Below are 11,428 nucleotides of genomic sequence, written 5' to 3'. Positions count from 1 at the left end.
TATACTTAATACTTACATTTCAGCTTTTAAATATTTCATTATTCTTTGACATTATAGGGTACAGTGACAAAAAAAATCTTAATCAGGCTGTAACACAACAAAATGTGCAAAAAGTTAATGGGCGTGGATACTTTAGGAAGGCACTGTAATTGCTAGTTGAGACTGAATCAGAAATATTGTTGACTGGATAATGTGAGGGAAAGGTATGATCAAAGATGTTTATGACAGTAGTCATCTTGGATTCTTTGTTAGAAGTGGCCTCTTCCTCTCCCTTCTGAAAACTAAACAGTATCTTCAAAATAAAATGTTGTTAATAAATTGCCACTTTCAGGTGATGTTTGCCACATGAATCCATGTCAACCAACAAAAGACGTCAGGAAATAGTATTCTATTGGCCCCTTGAGCATTGTATTAAACCTGTTTAAAAGTGGAACCTTGTCCCAGAGCAGCATGTTGGTCGGCTCTGAGCTTTTAATTATTATAGATTTTTTTTACCTTTATTTTAATTTTATTTGATTTAGTTCACCTTTATTTAACCAGGTAGGCAAGCTGAGAACAAGTTCTCATTTACAACTGCGACCTGGCCAAGATAAAGCAAAGCAGTGTGACACAAACAACAACACAGAGTTACACATGGAATAAACAAACATACAGTTGACGTGTCTTTACTATCATTAACTGCAGACTGATAGTTTTTTATCAAAGATTCTCTGTAATTAGTTATTACGCGATTAGACTGATTAATCATGTAACCGTAATTACTAGGAAGTCGGGGCACCAAGGAAAAATATTCAGATTACAAAGTTATAATTTCCTAAAGTAACTTTTCAGATATCTTATCTGATCAATTAGTCTTCGAATGAATGAATTATTTACTTTACCTCACGTTAGTCTCATTCCAAATGTCGTAAATTGTTGGTTATCTGCACGAACACAGTCTTCACTATGAGTCATCCATACATCAATCGTCTTAAATCATTTATTTATTACTAACTAAGTAATTCACAGAAATGCAGAAACAAACAAACAAACAAGGTAAATGTGGTTACATGAAATGATAGGAGAATGTGCCCTAGTGGGCTAAACCGAAATGGCAGCTTGTTAGACAAAAGGGGAAGTGGGGGTCGACTGAGAAGTCACTACAGAGTGATAATTCTAACAGTTGAAATGCTAATCCTTTGCACATGAACGCTCACTCATTCGGGGACAATTGCAATCAATATATATATTTACGCTCAGTGTGTCGTCTTGATCACTGGTGAAAAGTAAATTTATTTTGTAGAATTGTCCGTCTCTCTCCCTCTCTCTCTCGGTTTTGGTTAGAGGGGATAGTTCAGAGTGACATTCGTTATAGAATGGATGTTTCGGCGGTTGTCATTCTTCCCGTTCAATGATACCGAATTCCTAGCTGCAGACTAGTAATTAATATCAAAGACTTGTTCTTATTCTGTCTGTATCGATAGTCTAACAGTTTAACCACGTGGTATGGTTAAAATATTCAGCAATGGTCTACAACCTTTGTCCTCCTAATGGAGAAAAACATGGTCTGCAACCTTTAGCCATCTCCTAATTGAGGTAATCGAAAACCCGAGTGGGGGTTTTATTCGGAATGGCAGAAAAGGCTGTCCCAGGATGTCTGACCCTAACTGGGCTCAGGGGCGGTCCTCTGATTTAGTTCAAATCCAATTCCATTTTTGAGTTTCCCTTCATTAAACAGTCCAAAATCACATTGTAAAATTGTGTAAACAGTATCATTCATCTTATACAATATTAGATACCTAATATCGGAGGCTATTATATAAACAGCGTTATGGTAATGTAGCCACACCGTCTCCCATGAGCTTCTCCAAGTTGTGACAAATGGACCAGTTTGTAGCTGGATTCTTCACCGATCTTTTATACTTTCTCCGGAACATGACATTTGTTCGTACCTCAAATTCTGTGAGGTGGAAGGATTTCCTTTGTTCTCCATGAAAATCCACTCTCTCTCTACTGTGTGGCCATGTGGCAGGGTCTTCTCGGGAATTTACGACGTCTCTCTGACCACAGCAACCTAGTTGAAGGAGGCAAGGGGGAGGCAGGGAGAGGGGGATGGGCTTGCTATACCCAAAGAGGCCAACGTCATGACACAGTCAATAATACAATAGAAAAAGTCTATATACAGTGTGTGCAAATGAGGTAGGATAAGGGAGGTAAGCCAATAAATAGGTCATTTAACTATTCAAGTCAGTTAAGAACAAATTCTTACTTTCAATGACGGCCTAGGAACAGTGGGTTAACTGACTTGTTCAGGGGCAGAACGACAGATTTGAACCTTGTCAGCTCAGGGATTTGATCTTGCAACCTTTTGGTTACTAGTCCAACACTAACCACTAGGTTACCTGCCGCCCCAGGTAGCCTAGTGGTCAGAAATAGTAATAATAATAATAGTAGTATGGAGAAAAAGGCAATGGAATTCCCCATTCAGTGAGTGGGTGATGTGCGTGTGTCCATGTTGGAACACTGTTTTCCTCTCTTGTTCACACCACCAGTGACGAGAGGCCAGTGACACCTCTCAACACATTCACCCACGCCAAGATGAAGGCTGTCGGTCACATCGCGCAGATCTGAAAATCTTGATACTTCTGTCGCCGTCATAGGAAAGATGTGTAAATGTTTTTGCTACACAGCCTTTCCTGACATAAATAGACCCGGTGGACGGCCCCAATCTTCTCTCTTAGCACAGTCGCTAGCTGACTGTTGTGATCATTTCCGTCTGCCTGGAGCCTTCTTCTGATCGCTGTCTTATTGTTGACTTCCCCTCGTTTCCTGTGCCCATCTGGACTATTACCTCTGGAATCTATTTACTTTTGATTTACCTCACTATATTGCTATTGGATTAGCTGACTCTCCCTCAGCCGGTGAAACGGCCTCTCTGAAGTGTCTCTTTCCTTGGTTCTTCTTTGGTAGCTAACTCAGCTGTCAATCAGTAAGTCTCAGCTCTCGCTACTTTATATCTACTGGATTTGTGTGTGTGTGTGTGTTCTGTGGGTTCCTGCCTGTTGTTGTTATTCTTTGGCTTACTACTTAGCTATGTCAACTGTGGTGGTTTGCTAGCTAGGCTACTTAACTGGCTAGGCTAGCTGGCATGTTAAAATAACAAACTTTAGCTGGTTAAGATAACTGCATATACCAATAGCATTATTTGATAACTGGTTAGATGGTGTTATGTATTTACAAAACGTTGGTTTACTTTAATGTAGCTGTAATAGCAACTGGCTAACTCATGCAGTGCTAACATAACATTAGCAGGCTGATAGGGCTAATGTTAGCAGGCTAGTAGGGCTAACGTTAGCAGATAGTTGGCTAGCAGCCTTGCAAGCTGATTTTGTAACAATAAATTCATAAATGATTTGCTTGTAAGTTGGCATAAAAATTATATAGAAACCAAGAGTCACGAGGGCAAATTATTTAGCTTAATTTGGAGTTGCCGGGTCTTCCATATAACATCACACCCCGCAATAATAAATTCCAGAGGGACTTCGGTATTCCTTGGATTTCTGATCGGTTTTATGTAATATCTAGAAAATGTGAGGTGTAACTTTGCACGGGACTTTTGATGTGTATTGTAATGCAAATCCACATGTTACATGTGGTTATTTTCATGCTACCTGCCTTTTAAGCAGAGGTGTAAACAGCTACGTCATGTGAGGCCTCTAATGTTGTCATAGGCTCCCTTCCCATGAGGCAATGCAACATTGATTGATAAATGTCAGGGCGCAGTGAGACATACAATTAGACTGCTTGCTAGAGTAGCAGAGTTCGCCAGACTTTACAACTGCCCACGGGGAAATTAACTCATGAGTTCATGGTGGCTACAGGGTTTCCATAGAAACGTCAAATGTAAGACTGGCTTTCTACTCTGTCGTGGAGGAAGAATGAGGAAATGGAAGAGAGGGAGGAGGAAAAGGCTATGTCGAATGTCGAACTACAGAAGCTTCAGAAGTGTTGTAGTCTACAGCGAAGGTTCCTAAATGTCTTGCTTTGCTCCATGACCCACTAATTGAGGTGTCTATTGAGTCGCAAAAAAACATACTACGACCTAGGAAATCCCATTGCCCACCTGGACTCTTGTCACAACCCACAGTTTGGGAACCACTGTTCTACAGCACAGGTGTTATGTGTTGTTAATATACCCTCGCAAATCTCCATGCAATGCCCCATTCAACACTCAATATGCACAACTCAGCTGCTTAGGGCTAAGGTCGAGACAAGATCTATCAGGAAATCGTATGTGTGTAGCAATATCAATCGTCCTGGACGTGGTGACACGGTGCCATCACCGGTCATTCATTTTTATGATAATAATAATAATAATCAATAATTAATGTATTAAAGCCATTATACCTCTAGCATACAGATGCTCCAATGTAGCTTTTGGTTGTAACGCTACTGTTTGGATAATAGCATAGCTCTGTATCAATAAGGCAATCTATTTAGGTTTGACATTTATCTATATGTTAAAAGTTGGCCAATTTGGAAGGGAGAGAGATTTCAACTTGTGTTGAGAAAAAGATTGACTGGAGGTGCATTTACTTAGATACTGTTGTTCTGCCCCCTATTGGTCATTAAAATAATTTAATTTGCAATGAAAGGGACATGGAGAGTATTTCAGAACTAGTAGATAGCACCAAGTTCAATGATTCTGATACAGATATCACTTTATTGCTCAGATAAGAGCATGACAGATCACTGGGGCCACCAGTGCGAACATGTATGCTCGCATGACTGTAAGTAGCTTTGGATAGAAGTGTCTGCTAAATGGCATGTACACAGAGTGTACAAAACATTAGGAACACCTTCCTAATACTGAGTTGCACCCCCTTTACCCTCAGATCGTCAAGGCATGGACTCTACAAGGTGTTGGAAGTGTTTCGCAAGGGATGCTGGCCCATGTTGACTCCAATGCTTCCCACAATTGTGTCAAGTTGGCTGGATGTTCTTTGGGTGGTGGACCATTCTTGATACACACAGGAAACATTTAAGCAACAAAACAGTTTGCAGTTATTGACACAAATCGGTGTGCCTGGCACCTACTTCATACCCTGTTCAAAGACTCTTACATATTGTCTTGTCCCTTCACCCTTTGAATGGCACACATGCTCAATCCATCTCTCAAGTGTCTTAAAAATCCTTAAGCCATCTCCTCCCCTTCGTCTTTTAATTAATTAATTTCACCTTTATTTAACCAGGTAGGCAAGTTGAGAACAAGTTCTCATTTACAATTGCGACCTGGCCAAGATAAAGCAAAGCAGTTTGACACATACAACGACACAGAGTTACACATGGAGTAAAACAAACATACAGTCAATAATACAGGAGAAAAATAAGTCTATATACAATGTAAGCAAGTGAGGTGAGATAAGGGAGGTAAAGGCAAAAAAAAGGCCATGATGTTGAAGTAAATACAATATAGCAAGTAAAACACTGGAATGGTTGATTTGCAGTGGAAGAATGTGCAAAGTAGAGATAGAAATAATGGGGTGCAAAGGAGCTAAATAAATAAATAAATAAAGTAGGGAAAGAGGTAGTTGTTTGGGCTAAATTATAGATGGGCTATGTACAGGTGCAGTAATCTGTGAGCTGCTCTTACAGATAGTGCTTAAAGCTAGTGAGGGAGATAAGTGTTTCCAGTTTCAGAGATGTTTGTAGTTCGTTCCAGTCATTGGCAGCAGAGAACTGGAAGGAGAGACGGCCAAAGGAAGAATTGGTTTTGGGGGTGACCAGAGAGATATACATGCTGGAGCGCGTGATACAGGTGGGTGCTGCTATGGTGACCAGCGAGCTGAGATAAGGGGGTACTTTACCTAGCAGGGTGTTGTAGATGACCTGGAGCCAGTGGGTTTGGCGACGAGTATGAAGCGAGGGCCAGCCAACGAGAGCGTACAGGTCGTGGTGGTGGGTAGTATATGGGGCTTTGATGACAAAACGGATGGCACTGTGATAGACTGCATCCAATTTGTTGAGTAGGGTATTGGAGGCTATTTTGTAAATGACATCGACGAAGTCGAGGATTGGTAGGATGGTCAGTTTTACAAGGTTATGTTTGGCAGCATGAGTGAAGGATGCTTTGTTTTGCGAAATAGGACGCCAATTCTAGATTTAACTTTAGATTGGTTATGTTTGATGTGAGTCTGGAAGGAGAGTTTACAGTCTAACCAGACACTTATGTATTTGTAGTTGTCCACATATTCTAAGTCAGAGCCGTCCAGAGTAGTGATGTTGGACAGGCGGGCAGGTAGCGATCGGTTGAAGAGAATGCATTTAGTTTTACTTGTATTTAAGAGCAATTGGAGGCCACGGAAGGAGAGTTGTATGGCATCTACACTGATTGAAGTGGATTTAACAAGTGACATCAATAAGGGATTATAGCTTTCACCTGGTCAGTCTATGTCATGGAAAGAGCATGTTTTGTACAGTAACGATATGAGCTGAGAGTCGGGAAGCAAGTTCATGGAGTGAGTGTTTTAATAAAATAAACATAATTCAAAACAAGATACACTAACAGCACACAGACATGAAACAGAAACAATAACGCCTGGGGAAGGAACCAAAGGGAGTGACATATATAGGGAAGGTAATCAGGGAAGTGATGGAGTCCAGGTGAGTCTGATGACATGCGTAACGATGGTGACAGGTGTGTGCCATAACGAGCAGTCTGGTGGCCTAGAGGCCGGAGAGGGAGCACAAGTGACAGGACCCCCTCCCGACCCGCGGCTTCAGCTGCAGACCACATGACGATCCCAGGGATCAGGAGAGGACCGGTCACCTCTGCTGAGGCGTGGGAAACCTGTCAGTCTGGCTGAGACGCGGGAGCATGGCAACCTAGAGCACTGGAGAAAGAGCATACCTGACGGTACCCCCTCCCTGGGGCGTTCCTGACAGACCAGCTGAGGCAGGGGAGCTTGACGATAGGGGCTGAGGCATGAAAGCCCGATGAGCCGGCTGAGGCAGGGGAGCCTGGCGAACCGTCGGTGGCATGAGAGCCTGACGATCTGTCTGAGGCATGAGAGCCTGTAGCGGCTCCCGGACCCGAGGTCATTCCCACCAAAACAAAACAAAAAACGACTCCCTGATGCTTCCCTTAGGTGAGGCGTTATTCTGTAACGAGTGGGCTGAGTGTCAGGAAGCAAGTTCAGGGAGTGACATATATAGGGAAGGTAATCAGGGAAGTGACGGAGTCCATGTGAGTCTGATGACGGGCAGGTGCCCGTAATGATGGTGACAGGTGTGTGCCATAACTAGCAGTCTGGTCGGAGGTTGGAGAGGGAGCACACGTGACATGTACACTCAATGTAAATTATATTGTGATATCTTGTATTTGTCCATATTATGTTTACTATGTGGAACTGTAAATCCTCAAAAATGTAAATGTTTATTTTAATTTGCTCTCTAATTCTTAGCAAGAGTCCTCTACCCCAGTCAAAAATCAATTACTCTAGCCGGTTTCCTCATTCTTAAATTCAAAAACAAGAGCAAAACTACACTGTTACGGAAAACTATAAAGTATGTGCAATTTTCTTTTGTATTATCAACAGTAAAATACTCTGAAACGTTTTACTGCAGCATGCTGTAAATTATGGTGCATTATGGGAAAATGTTGTGGCCTGGGCAAATAAGTGCTATATTTCAAATGGTACTGTAATTCCACCCCACAGAATACAGTACAATACCAAAAACATTTTTACCACTAGTATTGGTATTGTTGTTTCTTGCTCATTAACATATTTTGAGGTGTGCCTTATAAGAGGCTTATTTTGACCCGTGAGTGAGAATGCTGCACCAATTTAACTCATACATGGTTATAGTGCCCAATCAATTTGTTTCGGGGATAGATTGGAGTGGCAGCAAGTCTTAACTCTTATGGTTGAATATTTCAAAATGTCCTTTTGGTCTGCTTTGCCCAGTAGTAGCTGATAGTTTTTAAGCTACTGTCAAATTCACAGTAACCCCTTTACAGTGTACACTTCTCTATGACCCCTCCTGTCTCAGCCTCCAGTATTTATGCTGCAGTAGTTTATGTGTCGGGGAGCTAGGGTCAGTTTGTTATATCTGGATTACTTCTCCTGTCTTATCCGGTGTCCTGTGTGTTAAGTATGCTCTCTCTAATTCTCTCTTTCTTTCTTTCTTTCTTTCTTTCTAGGACCTGAGCCCTAGGACCATGCCTCAGGACTACCTGGCATGAAGACTCCTTTCTGTCCCCAGTACACCTGGCCGTGCTGCTGCTCCAGTTTCAACTGTTCTGCCTGCGGCTATGGAATCCGGACCTGTTCACCGGACGCGCTACCTGTCCCAGACCTGCTGTTTTCAACTCTCTAGGGACAGCAGGAGCGGTAGAGATACTCTTAATGATCGGCTATGAAAAGCCAACTGACATTTACTCCTGAGGTGCTGACTTGCTGCACCCTCGACAACTACTGTGATTATTATTACTTGACCATGCTGGTCATTTATGAACATTTGAACATCTTGGCCTTGTTCTGTTATAATCTCCACCCGGGACAGCCAGAAGAGGACTGGCCACCCCCTGGTTCATCTCTAGGTTTCTTCCTAGGTTTTGGCCTTTCTAGGGAGTTTTTCCTAGCCACCGTGCTTCTACACCTGCATTGCTTGCTGTTTGGGGTTTTAGGCTGGGTTTCTGTACAGCACTTTGAGATATCAGCTGATGGGCTATATAAATACATTTGATTTGATATCTACAAGTCACGCCGACCTATTAGAGTGATTATGTATTTGATAATACTGTGGGAACGGGCTAAGAAGAAAAAAACTGTTCCCCTTTAAAGACCAAACTTAATTTATGAAATCTATTTTTCAGGTCAAGAACAGTTAGGGAGGGATATATATATACCTGAGGAAGAGAAGGAGATGAAATATGATTAAGTGGATGGCCTTCATTGCTGCAAAACCAGAAGTCTGACACACCGACACTAGTTTGAATCGTGCTTCAGGCGCTGACAGGAGAGTTGCAGAGCTATCTCCTCCTACCCCCTCCTCCCTCCCGCCTCTCCTCCTTCTGCCGCTCTACCTCTCTCTCAGAAACTGTCAGAAACACCGGGATTGAAGATTGTCATGCAGGGGTAGACTCGCACATATCCATTGAGTATCAATACCCTCTAGGAAAGTGTTCAGAGGAAAGTGAGAGAAAATACACACATCCCATAACTCCCATGCTTCCCCCACATGTACACAGTTTGGGTAGGTGTGTTTGCGTAAGTGAGTGCACACACATGTACTCACTCACACAGACACATGTACCGGCACTCACTTACACACAAACACTCATACCATGCGAATACAAACACATACATTTTCCTTTCAGTCTCTTTCTTTATTCTCAGTCCCTAAAGAAAAGGACTAGGATGGACTCTATCATAGGCTAGGTTGAGGAGTGATATTGCCACTGTGGTGAATCTGCCAGGATGCAGGAATTATGGTTAAAGACAAGGTTTCCAGTTCATGGTATTTATTAACTAACTAAAAAAGCACAGCCTTGCTGAGGAGGCTGGAATGGAATCTGGAGTGGAGCCTGGAATGGAGCTTGGAGTGGAGTCTGAGTGTCACGACTTCAGCCGAAGTTGGCTCCCCTGCCTGTTCGGGCGTCCCTTTTTCGTTTTTCTGTTTGTTTTGTCTTATTAGTTTCACCTGTGTTCCGTTGTATGGCTTAATGAGCTTCCCTATTTTAAGTATGTGTACCCGCCCTTGTTTTGTGCAAGATTGTCTTTGTTACGTGTGTGCGTTTTAGGAAGAGATGGATATATTTTCGGAACTTGGTACCCTGTGTTTTTGGGTAGTCACTTTGTTGTCCGTGCCCTGTGTTGTTGGGCTTGTCATTTTTGTGTACCGTATTAAAGAGCACTTTACACAACTGGAACTCTCTGCGCCTGATTCCTTCACCCACCTAGTCCCACGTGACAGAATCCCGCACCTGACAACATGGAATCAGCAGGAGAAACCACACCTCCTCTCCCATCAATGGAGGAAAGGGTCCCCCATCATACCAGTGTTCTCCACAGGATTGGTTCAGCGATGGATCTAATGATGGAGAGGATGGATCGATGGGAGAGCAGTGGTCCTCCCACCTCATCTCCAGCCCCCCCCCCTCCAGCACTTCCTGTCCATGCTACCGCATCCGGCTCCGGGGCTCTTTGGCTGGCGCTCCCACGGGAGTATGATAGAATGGCAGTTGGGTCAGGGTTTCCGCCTACAACTGGAACTTTACCTGGCGACCGTTCGTCCTACTCCCTCCGGAGAGGAGAGCGTGAGCGCCCTCGTCTCCTGTCTGACTGGATGAGCCCTAGAGTGGGCAAACGCAGTGTGGAATGGCCCAGACTCGGCGATGGATCACTACCCAGAGTTCACCCGCCGATTCCGAGCTGTATTTGATCACCCACCGGAGGGTCTTACGGCCGGGTGAACGGCTGTTCCACCTGTGTCAGGAGACGAGGAGTGCGCAGGACTTTGCCCTGGAGTTCAGGACCTTGGCCTCAGGAGCGGGGTGGAACGACAGGGCCTTGATAGACCATTTCCGATGTAGCATCAGGGAGGACGTCAGCAGGGACACCACCCTCACGCTGGATGAGCTCATCGACATGGCCACCCTTCTTGAGAACCTAGTGGCTGCCTGCGGGCGTTCGGAACAGGTCCTGTCGTTTCCACCTCCCAGCCCTCCTGCTCCTATCCCTATGTAGTTAACCTCTTTCCCTGGCTTTTCTCCCTCTCTACAGCATAAGGCGCTAGTCGATTCAGGCACAGCTGGGAATTTCATGGATCGGGGGCTCGCGATAAGGCTAGGGATTCCCCTGGTGTCGTTAGACCTACCTTTCCCCATGCACTCCTTAGATAGCCAACCATTAGGGTCAGGAGTGGTCAGAGAGGCCACGGTGCCGCTGGACATGGTAATGCAGGGGAGTCATAAGGAGCAGAGTAGTCTGTTCCTTATCGATTTACCTGCGTTTCCAGTGGTGTTGGGAATTCCCTGGCTAGCTCAGCACAACCCGGTGATTTCCTGGCGACAGGGGGCTCTTAAGGGGTGGTCAGAGGAGTGTTCAGGCAGGTGTATAGGAGTTTCCGTTGGTGTGACTACGGTGGAGTCCAGACCAGGTTCCCACCGTGCACATTCCCTCTGAATATGCCGATTTGGCTATCGCCTACAGTAAAAGGAAGGCGACCCAATTACCACCCCATCGTCGAGGGGACTGTGCGATAGACCTCCTGGAGAACGCTGCACTTCCTAGGTGTCATGTGTACCCATTATCCCAGGAGGAGACAGTAGCTATGGAGACATATGTTGCTGAATCGCTGGGACAGGGGTACATTCGGCCCTCCGCATTACCCGTCTCCTCGAGCTTCTTTTTTGTGAAGAAGAAGGAGGGAGGTCTGCATTCGT

The sequence above is a fragment of the Oncorhynchus kisutch genome, linkage group LG9 (assembly GCF_002021735.2).
Source record: "Oncorhynchus kisutch isolate 150728-3 linkage group LG9, Okis_V2, whole genome shotgun sequence".
Classification (NCBI taxonomy): domain Eukaryota; kingdom Metazoa; phylum Chordata; class Actinopteri; order Salmoniformes; family Salmonidae; genus Oncorhynchus; species Oncorhynchus kisutch.
This window is presented reverse-complemented; position numbering follows the sequence as displayed.